This window comes from Uranotaenia lowii, chromosome 2, assembly GCF_029784155.1.
Source record: "Uranotaenia lowii strain MFRU-FL chromosome 2, ASM2978415v1, whole genome shotgun sequence".
NCBI classification, from domain to species: domain Eukaryota; kingdom Metazoa; phylum Arthropoda; class Insecta; order Diptera; family Culicidae; genus Uranotaenia; species Uranotaenia lowii.
In genome coordinates, this window is record NC_073692.1 from 387,870,660 (window position 1) to 387,888,568 (window position 17,909).

Consider the following 17,909-nt stretch of genomic DNA (forward strand, 5'->3'; position numbering starts at 1 on the left):
GCGGATTGCGTTCGGGATTTTTCCGGAGAGAAGCGAGAGAATGTCACGCGACATTCGGCGAGGGACCGATAGCAGCGGCTGTTTTGATTGAAGTTGTTCTACACTCTGGGGAGAGTGAAGCGTTTGTTTTTATTTGAGTTGGAGTGAAACAAACGGTTGGTGGAGTCTGCGCGTCGTTTTTTGGCGAGAGAGAGATTTTTTCCGGTTTTGAAGTATGAGAGTCGAGGGATCCTGTGACGGTTGCCATCGTCACAGCCACCGGGGTCTGCAGCTGAGGGTGGTGAACACTGGAGACCGGGAGAGAGAGAGAGGTTAGGTTAAGAAGGTTTTAAGAGGATACGCACTCATCTCGCATCATCGTCGTGTGGTGTTGTGTCGTCCGTCGTGTGACTTCTCGCTCGCTTTTGTGACTCGCTCGCTCGCTCGCTCCCTCGCTTTGGACAAACGGTTTGGCCAGTTAGTACGAGCTGGATCTTTACACCGTGACAACGTCGTTCCGCGGAGTGTGTAACCGAGAATCCGCGTTTAGTCGAGAGTAGTGTGTATATTGCGTGTTGGTAGTTTCTCGTGTCCTGCTCCTGAGCCAGTGTCTGCGGGAAACCATCTTACGGGGGTTCGGGACAAGTGGAAATCGTCCTGCCAAGTGCCAAAACAAAAATTGTGATTCGGAGTTCGGGGAAAACCGGAAGATCCAGCATCGGGATTATTGACAGATTACTCTGGAAGGGAATCGTCGAAAATTTGTCATGTGTCGTGGGTAGGTCACGAGAAGTGTATTCCTTCAAGAGGAACCGACGAAGACCTCCTGGGAGGCTGTCAGGCCTGTCGGAAGTGAGTGCGGACGGGCTTCGGAAAATAGCACCAATACCAGTGTACCGTGAAAAACGTGGAAATTGAGAAGAGTTGAAGCCTTACTACAGGGGGAAAATTCCGATAAATTTGCAAAAGAATTCCCGATTAATCGGAACGCGTTTGATGGAATCTGGGTTAGTGGAAAGTTCAGAAAATCCCTTTGGTCCTTCGAACCGGCTTCAATAGCTGTCCAAAGCCAGTGGAAACCCCTAGAAACCATCGAATTACTCACAATAAGAAACAAAGTTACTCTCGTCGGGATAGGATTCATCCTTGAAGTATCTGACCGTGTGTTGGTGGAAAATCGGTCCTCCAGTTTTACTTTGCTAAGGATGCTGTGTGTGAGCAGAGATATGCGGAAAAGCGTATCGTCCCGTTTGACGAGAGTTTGGTGGTGAATTTTGGAATACTACTACACTGACAGCGCAGTTGTGGGCACCCGATATCTGGGAGCACGATTCGCCAGAAAGATTTGGGGCAAAGGAGGATTGTGTGGTGCCTTCATTTGACATCTGTCCGAGTTTCATTCCCCTAAGAAAAATGGAGTGAGTTTTGTGTATGAGGTATTGTGTATTGGGTTCCGCTAAAGCCTACGCTACCTAAACAAAGCTCCAAGTAGCGGTTTAGCGCAACAATTCCCTCGAATAGTGGACGACCCGGGTCAGTCAGTGTCTTTGGCGGTGTGAATCCGAATGTGGGTGGATTGTTCGTGAAAGCCAACTCCACTCCAAAATAAAGGGGGTAGATAGCCGTCGATAGTTGGCAAGATTTATGATCTCCACATTATGCGGAGCTGGTCCGATTTGAAGCTGCTGCTGCCACGATGATGGTGTTGATGATGCTCAGGCGACGTGGGAAGCATCGGCAGCAGTCAAGGCGGTGATAATCAAAGTTTCGCGCTCTGTGTGTGAAAAAGGGGAGGATTCCGTTTCCGACAACTTGTGATTCGAAGTGGCCAACGAAAATAACACAAAAAAAACTACCGAGTGAAAGTCCGAAAACGAGAGAAATCATCACAACCATGAATCAGGATACCATCCCTAATCACTAAGCCATACGAATCCTTACGATTCGTGACAACTTCTTCTGTTAAAATTTTTTTTGAAAAAATAACGAAATAAAAAAAAGTCGAAACACCGTGCATTATTACCATCCCAGAAAAGAGTGATAAAGAGTGATAACCGATAGAAAAAAATCAGTGTTCTCAGCTGTGTTATGTTATGTTGTTGAAGTGGGTGTTCAATGTTTGCCGTTGTCCAAAAAATGTTCTGTGATTATTCTTTGTTTTGAAATCCTCCGTGTTACAACTACCCCGCAAGTTTGAAATAAAAAAGGGAAGTCAAATCAAGTCATTCAAATCTTAAGTGAGTGGCAATCGAGTGTGAATCAGTAGCAACAGCAAATGTTTCTGTCTTAGGGAGTTTACAGTCTCAACATAAGCTCTCAACTACCTACTGCGCTACTATCACTGCTACTAGCTAGTAACTACTCTACGCGATAAGTCGACTCCTACATAACACATCAAACATCGTCGATACGCATTTATGGGATTAAAACAAAACTTCAAAACTTCTAGTGTTCTCTTGTCGTCGTAGCTTTAATCATCTAGGTGAGTCCATTAGTTTTATTATATTTTTTAACTTTAAAATCATAAAAATTAGATTTAAATTCGATGGATTTCTTGTTTTTTATTTTGAATTCTCATTCTGAATTGAAAATTCTAATTCTGAAACCTGATCCTGATTCTGAAACCTAATTCTGATTCTGAATTCTGATTCTGAATTCCGATTCTGAATTCTGATTCTGAATTCTGATTCTGAATTCTGATTCTGAAGTCTGATTCTGAATTCTGATTCTGAATTCTGATTCTGAATTCTGATTCTGAATTCTGATTCTGAATTCTGATTCTGAATTCTGATTCTGAATTCTGATTCTGAATTCTGATTCTGAATTCTGATTCTGAATTCTGATTCTGAATTCTGATTCTGAATTCTGATTCTGAATTCTGATTCTGAATTCTGATTCTGAATTCTGATTCTGAATTCTGATTCTGAATTCTGATTCTGAATTCTGATTTTGAATTCCGATTCTGAATTCTGATACTGAATTCTGATTCTGAATTCTGATTCTGAATTCTGATTCTGAATTCTGATTCTAAATTCTGATTCTGAATTCTGATTCTGAATTCTGATTCCGAATTCTGATTCTGAATTCTGATTCTGAATTCTGATTCTGAATTCTGATTCTGAATTCTGATTCTGAATTCTGATTCTGAATTCTGATTCTGAATTCTGATTCTGAATTCTGATTCTGAATTCTGATTCTGAATTCTGATTCTGAATTCTGATTCTGAATTCTGATTCTGAATTTTGATTCTGAATTCTGATTCTGAATTCTGATTCTGAATTCTGATTCTGAATTCTGATTCTGAATTCTGATTCTGAATTCTGATTCTGAATTCTGATTCTGAATTCTGATTCTGAATTCTGATTCTGAATTCTGATTCTGAATTCTGATTCTGAATTCTGATTCTGAATTCTGATTCTGAATTCTGATTCTGAATTCTGATTCTGAATTCTGATTCTGAATTCTGATTCTGAATTCTGATTCTGAATTCTGATTCTGAATTCTGATTCTGAATTCTGATTCTGAATTCTGATTCTGAATTCTGATTCTGAATTCTGATTCTGAATTCTGATTCTGAATTCTGATTCTGAATTCTGATTCTGAATTCTGATTCTGAATTCTGATTCTGAATTCTGATTCTGAATTCTGATTCTGAATTCTGATTCTGATTCTGAATTCTGATTCTGAATTCTGATTCTGAATTCTGATTCTGAATTCTGATTCTGAATTCTGATTCTGAATTCTGATTCTCAATTCTGATTCTGAATTCTGATTCTGAATTCTGATTCTCAATTCTGATTCTGAATTCTGATTCTGAATTCTGATTCTGAATTCTGATTCTGAATTCTGATTCTGAATTCTGATTCTGAATTCTGATTCTGAATTCTGATTCTGAATTCTGATTCTGAATTCTGATTCTGAATTCTGATTCTGAATTCTGATTCTGAATTCTGATTCTGAATTCTGATTCTGAATTCTGATTCTGAATTCTGATTCTGAATTCTGATTCTGCAGTTCGCTTAGTACGCTCGTCAAGAGCAGACGTGTTTTTTCCTTTGGTGCCGAGAACTTCTATTTGGAGAGTTTTGACATTCGGGCTGATTGAATCAGCAGTTAAAAGTTTTGGTTCGAATTAAAAAATAGAGGTTAAAAGAGAAAAATGGCGACGGTTGGCCGTGAAAACACGATGCGAATGCATTTCGGGAGGGAGGCTAGAAAGCCTAAGGATGGAGAAGTATTTAAGTTTTTCCGTGAAAATGGCATAAAAAGTGAAATGCTACTTAGTATGTACCAGGATGCCAAAGAGTATTCGGTGTTTGTAAAGTTTATGGACCAAAATGTGCTTCAAAGTGTGCTTAAAAAGTTGCCTCGTAACTTATCATTCGACTACGAAGATGGCACTAAAATACAGATTTCGCTGTCGGAAGCAGGGCAGTTATTCCGGTATGTCAGAATTTTCGGACTTCATCCCGAAATTGATGACAAGGAAATATCGAAAGAGTTGGGAAAATACGGAAACATACACCAGTTGGTCCGGGAAAAGTATTCCATCGAAACCGGTTTCCCCATATGGTCTGGTGTGCGAGGAGTCCATATGGAGATTCTCCGGGAAATCCCAGCGAGTCTCCACATCAGTCACCTGCAAGTAAGGTTGTACTATGATGGGTTGCAGACCAAATGCTTCGGATGCGGGGCGACAGACCATCTGAAGGCAGCATGCACAAAGCGATCTTCGGTAAACGACCGTTTGTCGAGAGGTGGTGCCGTTGGATCGCTTTCCCTCCCTTCGGCATCCGAAGGTGAGTTGAGAGCGAGCTTTCGAGATACATTACTGGGAAAAGTGCTGCGTAGCGACGAAGGGACGTCCAAGGTAACTTGCACAGACGGAAATGGTTCGATGGACAATGGAGAAAAAGCTCCGAAAGATGACATTCGGAGCTCATCGGCTAGTGTTGCCGGTCCGGTTACTGCTACAGTTGCTAAAGATGACAAAGCAACAAGCGATGGTACCGACGTTCCTGAGGTAGGTGATGTCGTTGAAGGGGAAACAGATGAAACCAATAGGCAAAGTGGAGAGTTCAATCTAGTTGAAACGAGAAAGCGTGGTAGAAAAGCTGCCATCGAAAATAAAAGTAATAATAGAGCGGACTCTGAAAACTCATCAACAGAGACTGAGCAGGAGAGGTCAATGACTGTGCCACCGGCACCTAGTTTTTTGGAGGGACACTTGCTGCGATCTAGATCGAAAAATAAACAACTCAAGCTGAATTCAGGCGAGGCTTAGAAGAGTTCAGATTTTTGCTGTTTTTTTTTAAAGATTATTATAAGTACACATGAATTTTGTTTTGTCAGTAGCTTCGATTAATTTAAACAGTTCTTGTTCAGATATCAACAAAAGTTTATTAAGAGACTTTGTGTATGATCATAATGTAGATATTGTTATGCTTCAGGAAGTCATGTATTTAAATTTTAATTTTATTTCGACTCATGTTCCTTTGGTTAATACTGTTCCCAATTCTTTGGGTACGGCAATACTTATTAGAAAAGGTTTAGAATACAAAAATTTGCTGTTTTCATCCAACGGAAGAATATCTTCAGTTCAAGTTTCGAATTTTCATTTCATTAATATTTATGCTCATTCCGGTAGTAACAAGGCTAAAGAACGCGATGAACTTTTCACTTCTGATTTGGCTGTGCATTTGAATGGGAATGATGCTTCCAATACGGTTTTGGGTGGAGATTTTAATTGTATAATTGAAGCAGGCGATAGTCGGAATACCGGAAGTAAATACTCTTCAGCTCTTAGGAATGTTATTAATTCTTTGAATTTCAAAGATATATTTTTGAGTAAAGGTGTAAATGAATTTACCTTTGCTCGGGTTGACTCGGCATCAAGAATTGATCGCTTCTACGCTTCAAACTCCTTTATTAAAAATGTTATTAAATGTAATACTCTAAGTGTTCCATTTTCTGATCACCGCGCTATTCTTTTCCAATTTAAAGTTAATAAAAGCGATATTTCATTGAGAGGTAGGGGATACTGGAAGATTAATTCAGCTTTGAATGAAAATGAGGAAATCTTTGAAAAATTTTCAAATGAACTTTTATCTTTGAAAAATCGTCAAATATATAGATCCGATCACAATGCATGGTGGAATTTTGTACTCAAGAGAAAAATTCGTAGTTTTTACAAAAATGAAAGCTTCAAATTAAACACAGAAATAAATAATAAAAAAAGTGAACTTCTTAAGGAACTTAATGAGTATACTAAAAAAATGATCAATGGCGAAAACGTCATCGATGAGTTTAAACATACTAAGAACAAAATTTTGAAGTTTGAAATCGACAAAATGAACTACTTTGCTACCAAATTAATGCCTCAATCTTTGGCAACAGAAGAAAGGATAAGTGTTTATCAAATTGCTTCGTTATTAAAAAGAAGTAACTTTCAGATCAAAATAATTGAAAATAATGAGCTTATTAAAGATCAAACGGTCGTGAGTAAAAAAATTTTTGATCATTATTCTAACTTATTTGCAGGCGAGGGTATAAATACAAATAATGATAGTGATGATTCTTTAGATTTAATAGAAAATGCTTTAGATGAAAGTGATAAAATTTCTCTTACTGCTCCGATCACTGCTGACGAGCTTAAAACAGTCCTCCAATCATGCACTAAAAAGAAATCACCAGGGCCTGACGGCATAACATATGAGTTTTACCTCAAAAACTACAATAACATAGTTGACGACATGCTTAAATTGTTTAATTTGTACTTTTCGAATAGTATTTTGCCACCTAAAGAATTCTCTGCAGGGATTATCACATTGATACCGAAATCGGGCAATTCTCGAAGTATTCAAGATTTGCGACCAATTAGTTTATTGAATACTGACTACAAATTACTAATGAAGATTATTGCAAAACGAGTTTCACATATTTTAAATAAAATTTTAGGACCAGGCCAAATAGCTTGCACCGAGAATAAATCTTGTATAGATAGCTTGAAAAATATTCGCAGATTAATAACAAAATCAATGGAAAATAAAAAACTCAAAGGATTTTTAGTCAGCTTAGATCTTGAAAAGGCGTTTGATAAAGTTAATCATGTATTTCTATGGAAAATTATGAGTAAGTTTGGCTTTCCCGATTCTTTAATTACTTGTATAAAGAACATATATTCAACTGCTACTTCTAAAGTAATATTCAATGGATTTTTTACATCGGAATTTAAAATCAACTCGTCAGTCCGACAAGGCTGCCCATTGAGCATGATTCTATTTGTAATTTATATTGAACCTCTTGTTCGAAAACTGCAGCTTAATATCAAAGGGTTACTAGTATTTGATAGGTTTCAGACGATAATGGCCTATGCTGATGATCTCACGATTTTTGTAAGGGATGAAAAAGAGTTTGATTTGATGAAAAGTTTAATAGATTCTTACAGCAGGTCCTCAAAAATAAAGTTGAACCTTGGAAAATCATCTTTTATTCGGATAAATAATTGTAAAGGAGGTCCTTTTCCTATACAAGAAGTACAGTCTCAAAGAATATTAGGAGTGATAATTACTTGCAAATGGACTAGTACTATAAATTTAACTTATAAAAAACTAATTGATAATTTAGAATTACAATTACTGCACAGCAAGTTTCGTGATATGAATTTAATCGATAAAGTAATTTATTTGAATGTCTTTGTTTTATCTAAATTTTGGTATGTAGCACAAGTATTCCCTCCTACTAATCAACACATAGCTAAAATAAAAAAGGCAGTAGGACAGTTTTTCTGGAAAAATTTTATTTTTAAAATAGAAAGGAATCAGTTATATTTAAGACCTGAAGAAGGTGGACTAAATCTTATAGATCCTGAGAGTAAAGCTAAAGCTTTGTATATCCGCAATATTCTTTATGAAACCAGTGGAAATGAAAATATGGATGAGGTCTATCTCCTTAACCTAAGATCATTTGAAATTTTACCGAGGAATGGGAGAGCTTGGATTGAAGAAGCGATTATTTTAAAAACCAACTTTTCATTGACAAATGTCAGAGCTTTATATTGGTATTTCATTGATACAAAAAAGATCATTCCAAAAATTGAAGAAAATTTACCACTTATAAATTGGGAAACAATATGGGAAAATTTGAATAGTAACTTCTTAGCAGCTGAAGATAGATCGCGATTATTTGTGTTAGTTAATGATTTGTTGCCAAACAAAGAAAAATTACGTTCGTATAATATAGGTCGCCTAGAAAACAGCAATTGCGAAATTTGCTCAGAGCCGGATACGAATATACATCGCATCAAAGAATGCACAAATGCAAAGCCTGTATGGAAGTGGATAGAAAAAGTCATTAGAGAAAAATTCAAAATATCTGTACAATCTCTTGAAGATATTCTTTCGTGGAAAATACAGCCCAAAAACCAATGTCAAAAAACTGTGCTATGGTTAGTCGCTAGGGGAATGAGCTTTAATTTAGGAAGAATAGGAAATTTATACATTTTTAAAAAACGCCTGAACGAATACAAATGGAATCATAGAGTTGTATTGAAGAAACATTTTGGAAAATATGTAAACCTTTGTAACTAATGTGTATATTTTGTGAATAAACAACTTTATTTTATTTAAAAAAAAAAAAAAAAAAAAAAAAAAAAAAAAAAAAAAAAAAAAAAAAAATTCTGATTCTGAATTCTGATTCTGAATTCTGATTCTGAATTCTGATTCTGAATTCTGATTCTAAATTCTGATTCTGAATTCTGATTCTGAATTCTGATTCAGAATTCTGATTCTGAATTCTGATTCTGAATTCTGATTCTGAATTCTGATTCTGAATTCTGATTCTGAATTCAGAATTCGGATTCTGAATTCTGAATTCTGAATTCTGATTTTGAATTCTGATTCTGAGTACTGATTCTTCATTTTAATTTTGAGAAGATTCAAAAGAAGTATTCAGAATCAGAATTCAGAATTTTGAGCTCTGTATTTCCATTCTGATTACAAGTTTTGAAATGAAAAGGCATATCAAATCTTTTCATAATTTTTTTTATTGTAAAGAATCTTTTCCAAAAACTATTTTTAAATCCAAAGAAATAAATCTCTGAAGTTTTTTAAGTAGTTTTTTTAGTTCAGTACAAGCAAGGTTGTCGAAAAAAAATTCTTTGTTTTTGCCAATAAAATTATTGAATTCTATGATATGAATAAAAATCTGTGACGATTTTCTGTGACGCTATTTTTATGAAGTTCATTAGGAAATCATTGGAAACAAAAATAAATTGGAAACCACTTCTTGTTATAATCAGGAAAATAAAATTTAATGCCTTGTTTTCTCATTTTCATGAATTTGAGTAAGAATTAAAAAATCAAAAGTGACTTAACGATTTGTAATTTTGGAAATCTGCTCAAAATTTTAAAAATCTTCGAATTCTGTGAAAATTTAGAAAAAAAATCTGTGCTCTTTGACACAGAATCTGTGACGAAATTTTTCTCAAAATTCTATGATAATACAGTTTTTTCTTAGAATTCGGCAACCTTGAGTGGTTGCAAGTAAAACCAAAATGTGTGAGAAAAAAGGAAAAAAGCATTTGAAACGCATTGTTTAAAACTCACTTTGATTTATTTTTGAGAATTTAAAGCGATCAATCTGCATCCTGCAGAACCAAGGTTGCCGAAAAAAAATATCTGTATTTTTGCGAAAAGTATTTCTGACTTTCTGTGACTTCACCCAATAACTCTGTGAATACAAAAATTTGTCAGAAATAACACGAAAAACTGAGTTTTTTCTTTACATTTTGCTTGAGTAAAAATCAATAAACATTATCAATTTTATCATGTTTTTCTAAACAAAGTTGAAAATTCGGATGACAAAAAATTATAACTTTGGAATACGTAAAAATTTTAAAACATTTGTGAAATCTGTGAATATTTGCAAAACTCTGAGTTCTGTGACACAGAATCTGAGATGAAAATTTGTTAAAACTCTGGGAAATTACAGAAATCAACACTCTTTGAGAACTCAGATTAAGTTTTACGAATTTCAAAAAACCTTTCAGATTTTAATGTAAATTTAATATCAAAATAGATAATAGAAATACTTATCAAAATCAGAAGCCAGTTAGGATACCACATTCAAATTCTTAACTTAATCGCTTTTTTTAAGAGTTGCATGCCTCTGTTGTTAAAAATATTTTTTTGTGTTTTTTTAACATTTTTTCATTTGATATTTTTTTCATTTTTTTTAAAGCAGAACTTTCTTTCAAAATTCCATACAATTTTGTTAATTTATTTTTCGGCATATCGGTGAAAAGTAGTTCTGAAATTGATAAAGATGGATAGAGACCAAGGATCCCGGTACTACTTCTCCTAAATAATGAAATGTTGCAGGGTAAAGTATGGTGTACGTTAATAAGTTTCCTCGCAAAAATGCTCTTTCGCTTTCTTCAACATCTGTAAATTTTCTCCTCACTTCTCTATCCATCTTTATCAATTTCAGAACTACTTTTCACCGATATGCCGAAAAATAAATTTACAAAATTAATTAACGGTGATTGACTTATCTTAAAATTCCATACAATTTTTGTCTTTTTTTTCAATAAATTTTGCTATAACAAAGAATTTATTTTTCTTGATGTTCTGATTTCGCATTTTTGTACAAAATCAAATTGTTTTGATTCTTGTCCAAAAGAAACTTTCGGTTGGGCTTGAAACGCGTGGAACTTTTTGGGTCATTTATTCACAAAAGATGTACTTCAGATTTAATGGTTTCAAGTTCAAGATGGTTTTTTGAGTTAAAAAAAACTTGCAATACGATTTTAAAATGAAACCAAAAATTTATGAGAACTCAGATTTAGTTTCACGAATCTAAAAAAAATCCTTCATATTTGACTGCTATTATAACAAACAAATGAATAATTGGTTCAAATTTAATGAATTAAGAAAAATACCCACCAAATCAGAAGCCTCTGAATACAGTAAAGATTCCACATTTAAATTCTTAACTTAATCCTTCGAATAAGGAAGTGCATAACTGCGTTTTGTTAAAAAAAAATATTGGTTAATTTTTTTTTCATGTTTTTATTTTAAAGGCAGAATTTTCTCTTAAAGTTTTAGACAATTTATGTTTGATTGAAGCTTCAATCAATTTTCTTATAACTTAGATTTAACTTTTCTCGAAGTTCTGAAATCACATTTTTTAACAAAAAATTTGTTTCGGTTTTAGTCCAAAACAACCTTCGATTGGACATGAAACGCAAGAAAATTTGTAAGTCATTTATTCAGAAAATATTTGCTTAAGATTCAATGGTTTTGGTGCAAAATAGGGGAGAATAGGGATATTTGATCCCCTTTTCTCATTTTCATCATATCTGTTTGAAAAAAATTAGCGACTCGCCGTCTTTTACATTTTCTGACAGCGTGTTATGTCTTATTTATATTCTCCTTAAATTGGAACGATACACGGACCTGTAAATGAACTATAAGAATTTTCGTGAGACGAATTTTTTTTGATATTTTTAAGTAAAAGTTTAGTTTAGAAGATTTGATCCTTGATTCAGGGTGCTTTGACCCTAGGATCTGGCAAAATCCAAATATAGAAGGTTTGTTGACTATTTTTTGCCATATAAGTTCTCATTTCACAGTTTTTAAGTACCCGATCAAGAGAATTCTAAAAGTTTGTCTTCATCTAGAAAATCATTACATACATTAAGACGCAATTTTCTAGTTTTCAGACAAATACAGTTTTTTGAGTCCTTTTGACCAGATAATTACTGGATGAAGGTTATTGGACAAATAATAGTAATTTGATGATAATCAATGATCTCGATCCATTCAAAAGAAACTGATATATTTTGGACTCTAGGGATTAATTAAACCCATAACATACATTTTGGAAAACTTTTTCGTAAAAAAATGGGTGTTTACTCTTGCTTTGCAAACATGAAATTTCGGAGTGACATATTGGAATAAAAAATTTTTTGATAATTTTTTCATGTGGGAAACATGTTAAAGCGGTAGAAAAAGATCTTCAAATCACATTTTGTTACAATTTTTCAAACATTGTTTAATAAGTCGAAAAGTTATTTTTTTAATTTTTTTGAGAAAACAGATTTAATATTTGTAAGACATTCGTTTCAAGATATAACGAAGGAACCAAATATACCCAGGGATCAAGTATCTTCATTCTCTTCTAGTGAAACTTTCTATTTCAGTCTCTTTTTAGAGGTTTGAATTTCAAGCTTAAGATTATCCACGTGAGGAGATTCAATTCTTTAATTCTGGAACAGCGTTGGTAATGCTAGCAAGATTTCTTTTTCAGACATCTTAAGACACAGCTGCCAAATTATGTTTAATAAGAATGCGGTTAAGAATTGCATAGTTTTTGATTTTTGGCAAATATTGTTTCATTTCCTACTTTTAATCACGAGGAGGATTTCAATCTTAACTTGCTGTACCACGTTCTAAATTGATTTCTTTCATTGATGTTTTGTAAAGTACATTATGATGTGTTAAGATTTTGTTTGTCAGAATTTTTCTCGAACGCATCCGGACCGCACAAATCAGAATATTTTATCTTTAAACCAGGCAAAATCAGAGCATTTGATTTCCAAAGTTTCAACCCAAAAATCGAAAAATATCCGTGCAAATTTGGTATAACTTAAACACCTAAAACAATTTTTTTTCAGCAAAATACATCCGCAAATTTTCAATTGTGTTTTTTTTGTTTTTGCAAAAACAAATAGTATTTATTCCCCTATTTATTTCAAAGTCATTTTAATAAAAAGTCATACATTATTGGATTTTTTAGTTCCTTTTATGGGTTTTCAATTTCAAAAATATCAATGGCCGAGTGAAGAAGTAAATTGTTTCAGTTCTAGGACAGAGTTAGGATTGCTAGCAAGATTTCTTTTCAAACGTCCCAAGAGACAGCTACAAAATTATGTTAAATAAGAATGCGATTGAGAATTGCATTGTTTTAGAATTTTGACTAATTCGTTTCCTTTCCTACTTTGAATAACGATTTGAAGATCCTAATGTTAATTGGTAGTACTGCTTTCCAATTATTGATTCCTTTCACTGGTGTTTTGAAAAGTACATTAAGACGGGTTTAGATTAAAGTTGCCAGAATTTTTCCCGAACGTACTCGGGCCGGACAAATCTTGGCTATTTTATTCTTAAAACAGGCAAAATTCGGGCATTTGATTTCCAAATTTTCAACCCAAAAACCGAGCAATATCCCTGCAAATTTGGTCAAAACATATAAATTATTCAAATTAAAACATGTTTTTCTCCATCGAGATACATCAACAGATTTTAAATCGTGTTTTACGCTTCGAAAAAAGGGATTTTGATCATTTTGATTAGAAAATTGCATAAATTTTTTTAGTTTTTTTTTTCCCAAAAGCGAAAAAATGTAAGAACCTTATCTGAGTTTTTTGTTTAATTTTGCAAAAAAAGGAAATCAATTTGGGCAACCGGCTCATCCCTATTTTTTGTTGTCAAACATCCGACAAGTCCGGGTAAAACCGGGTATTTTATTTCCAAATTTTCTACCCAAAAATCGAGTAATATTCGTGCAAATTTGGTAAAAATATAGAAATTATTCAACGAAAAAAACAAAAAATAAACTGAAGCACCTAAATTATGACTTTTTTTCATCTTAATACATCAGCAGATTTTTAATTGTGTTTAAGGCTTCAAAAAACGGGTTTGCCAGGATTTTTGACACAAAACTCGGAACAATCCACCTCGGCCCGGTTGCCCGGATGTCATTGAAAAAAGCCCGGATTTTGCCTGGATTTTTTTCATTTTATTTGGCAAATCAACTTAAATAGATTTTGTTGCATATTCTATTTTTTTCTATTTCGTTTATTTAAAGAGGTTTTAAACCAATTTGGTCATTCGTTGTGTTACATAATTTTTTTTGTTTATGCCTGAAAAACGAAATTTATTGAGCAGATTTGGCGAAAATAATCATTAATGTTTTTTTGAGAGCGTAGAATACTGTTTAAAATCTGTCTATGAGCTATGTTGAAAAATTATTCTTTTTTCAATATTTTAATCTTAATTTTTTTTTGTGTTTTGTGGGTTTTGACAAAATTTGTCCGTATATTGCCCGGATTTATGGACGCCAGTTAAGAAATAAAATGCTCAGATTTTGCCAGGTTTTTATATAAAATTGTCCGCTTTTGTCCGGCCCGAATATGTGCTGAAAAAAAAATCTGTCAACCTTATAATAAAACTTGTTTTAAAACTTAGAGTTTTTTGACCCAAAAGCGAAAAAAATTAAAAATTAAAAACTTTTTATAATTTTTTTGTTAAATTATGCAAAAGAATTTCTAAATTTTGTATCAAATATCAGGGCATGTCCGGGAAAAGTGTGTGTTGTGAGCCTATTTGGTTGAATAATCCTACTGAATCAAAGCAATCTGAAAGTTCCCTTTAATTCAACCACGGTAAAAGAATAATTCAGATACCGGTATTTTGAAAGCAACTTACTATCTTCTTCAGTGAGCGTTTTCGATTCGATTCGAATCGAGATAGTAAGTTGCTATTCTTATATCGTCGTTGAATAAATGGAAATCTTTCGATTGCTTTGATTCAGAAGCTTAGTTTATATTTTATTTTCCAATCTTGGCTAGTAATAAGTTTTATGAATTTTTGTAAGCTTTTTTTAAAAACACATATCATGAAAATCTATGACTTCCCAACCATGTGGTTTGGACTTTTTTTTTTTAATTTCATCAAAATACTGTATTTGTTATTTAAATAACGAAAAAAAATATTTTGCCTTTTTTTTAACTTTGGCTCCTGAGGTCTGGAGTGTATTGCTATTGATATTTCTTTTAGATCATTGAAAGTAGCCAAAAAAAAAATTCTAGATCAATAGAGACTTCAGGTTTGCATCGCTTTTGAGTTCTTTAGGCTAAAACTTTATTGCATAGGATCCATTTGTGTTTTGTATTTAACTGTAGAAAAATTAAACTTTTGAAGTAACGAGCTCTTTCGCTTCAAAGTCTTTCCGTGATTTAATAAAAAATGTGGATATCTTTTTAAAATGATATTTTTCGGTGATATCGAAAATCACCGAAATTTATCAACTAAAAGGGATAACAAAAATCAGTGGTGACAAAAAATCGTTTACAAAAAATATTGTTAGATAATTCGTTATTATTTCAAAATTGGAAGCTGTTAATCTCTTAAATTTTGAGATGATTTGTTCAAAACGAATCGTTTTTTTCTCAGTTAGGAGAACCATTTAAAATGCCGGTCTAATCTTGAGATATATATTTTATAAATTAGGTTCAAATGATTTGGAGTTAATTTTGTCTAAAATATAACGTCAAGGTGCTAAAATTTGTTTGGAGAATTGTTTGATGAAAAAGATACCTACAATTTGTTTCATGTCAAAAACTTACAAAAATAAGTATTATTGGTGAATTCTCTTCAGAAAGCCATTTTGAATGTGTTGATTTAAAAAATCATAGTAATTTTTTTTCACTTCTGAAAAATTATTGCTGAATTTTTAGGGGAAAATTTTAATGGAAAATAATTTCAATTATTCATTATCTCCAAAGATCATAATAATATTTTCTTCAAACGGGAAATTATTTCAATCTTAAACATCCTAGGTTTATATAACTTCTAAAATTAGAAAAAAAATGTGTAAATTTTGTATAAACATCTTTCTACACCGATTAATTAAAATGGGTAAATAATTCGATAGAAACAAATAGAAACAACATTGTCTCTATCATTTAAAACCCTTTCTGCAACAAAAGAGGGGAGGAAAAGTAGAGTCCCTAAATCAATCGAATGAATTGATGTTTTGTCATCAATTACTGGAGTCAACCCATCCGTTTGCCGGGATCCTAAATCAATTCCGGCGAAAGATTAGACAAATGGTCAATCGAAACGTTTTAGGGAAAGGAAGGAAATATCCTACGGAAAACCCTTACTTGAACCATTTTATTTTGAGCTGAATTTTGGGTGCCTGGTATATTTTAAAGAGCGATTGGTTTCCCTCCCTCAAAATAAAAATGGTGGGGCTCCTTCGCTGAAATCGAAAGGGGGACCCAATACTTTCCGAAGGTGGAGAGACCTTGTAAAACATGCGAATTTGTGTCACTCAGAGTGTCTCATTTAACAGTTGAACGTGCTTGTTATCTTAGCATAGCTTACGGTTACAGCAGAAGGAAGGAAAAATTACCACCGAGAATGTTAAGCTGAAGAAAATGTGATCCTGTAGGAGGTGATAACCAAAAAAAAAGTCTCATAAATTTTGTATTCATTTTGTTCGAAAAACGTGCGTATATGGGAGACATATTGAGGAAAATACCGCAACACAACCCATCAACGTGTGCGTTACCTGTCTCGAGGAGATTTTGTATTTTTTTTGCTTCCCACTTGAGTGGAATATTTTCTTCGTCAACCGATGAAGATGATGATGATGATGATGGTTGGGAAAGGGGGGATGACACGTTGTTACGTGAGTGGTGCTGCCGATGTTAACCTAGCCACGTGTCTACCGATTTCGTAAGACTAAAATAGCACACATCATAGGTTTTCAGTGTTACTACATGAGATGGTTGCCTCCTTTTGGGTTTCCAGAGTACGCAGGAAGCCGGTTGATGGCTGAGTTGTGGTGGTTTCCCCCTAGAATGGGGGGATGATGAGGAACCGGAAAGGTTTCCGGAAATCGAGAACAAGATGTACGAGTCACACACACACACACTACCCGGAACAGGGCGTCCCTTCCGGTTTAGCGCCAGTTTCCTACCTTTCTCGGGTGGGCGACCGGGTTTTCGAACACAATATGCCCCGAAGGAAGTTATTTAAGGCCCGATTTGAGAGAACCGGGATCGGGGAGGCTGACTCTGGAAACAGGAAGGAGTCGCCTGAACGCCGGAATGAAGTTACAGCATCACCCATATTTCGCGCGTTTCAATTTGCTGATGAGCAATAGCTGACGACACCTTCTATGAATTTTCATGTGCGTGGTGGTTACTCGGCTAGGGTGATTCGTGAGCTGTGAGAAATTTTGAGTTCTACGAATCGAATGAATATTTTATGCCTCAATGTGTTCAAAAATTCTATTGGAACTTAAATTTTAAAAATGGTTTCCATACAAAGAGGAATTTCTTAATCACTGATATGAAAGTTGAAAGTGATTTGTTTGATCTCTCAAAGCATAGCAGGATAAACTGTTTGATAACCGTACATAAAATGTGCCTGAATGCGCAATGAAATCGATCCTTTTAGCTTAATGAACCACTCTAGAGCCACCGCTAGCAACATGCCAATTTCGTCACATGAAAATCGTGTAACACCAAGCAGAACGTGTTCAATTTTCTTGCCGTTCATGGCATTCGAACCACCGAAAACTCATCATCCACACGTAGGAATATCTTGCGGGTAGCATCAGCCAACATCCAGCGTGTTTCCGAAAGGTTCGCTACATTGCCATGTAGGAACAACCAACGCGGGAGACGCAAACAGAAGCAAGTTGATGCAAAAAAAAACAGGAGCAAAAAAAGCGACGCCCCAGGACGTCGTCTCATTACACGATGATGCCTTGAACGTGGTGCGGTAAAAGTTTGTCTCGCGCGCGTTGTACCTTGTAGTAGCTTGAGCGTAGCTCTAGTACACTAAAATGAGTAGATAGAGGATACACATTAACGAAACGAAAACCTTACGCATCGAAGCCGATCGAGAAACCCCAGAAGACACGAACATACGCGTTACGGTGAAAGTTTGTGGGAATGTTTTCGTGCAAAACACCACAACATCCTGCCCCTGAAAATGGTGCCAATTCGCGAGGGAAACATGTTTTTTCAGGGGGGGTGGAATTAATTTTAATTATGTTGGACTTGCTGGGTCTGAGGCTTCGACAATGAATTGGATTTGACAGCAGCCCTCTCGGGGCAGGTGCATTTGAGA

General features: G+C 34.5%; 1 protein-coding gene across 5 annotated transcripts in view; it reads left to right on the forward strand.

Moving 5' to 3' along the window:
• The first annotated feature begins 472 nt into the window (after window positions 1-472).
• The window catches only part of LOC129750061 (nephrin), a 690,512-nt gene continuing 673,075 nt past the window's right edge, over window positions 473-17,909 (forward strand). For all 5 annotated transcript variants that reach the window (XM_055745260.1, XM_055745255.1, XM_055745256.1 and 2 more), the window contains exon 1: window positions 473-2,461. The gene's annotated coding sequence lies outside the window, so the exon portion shown is untranslated. The remainder of the gene's footprint in view (window positions 2,462-17,909) is intronic.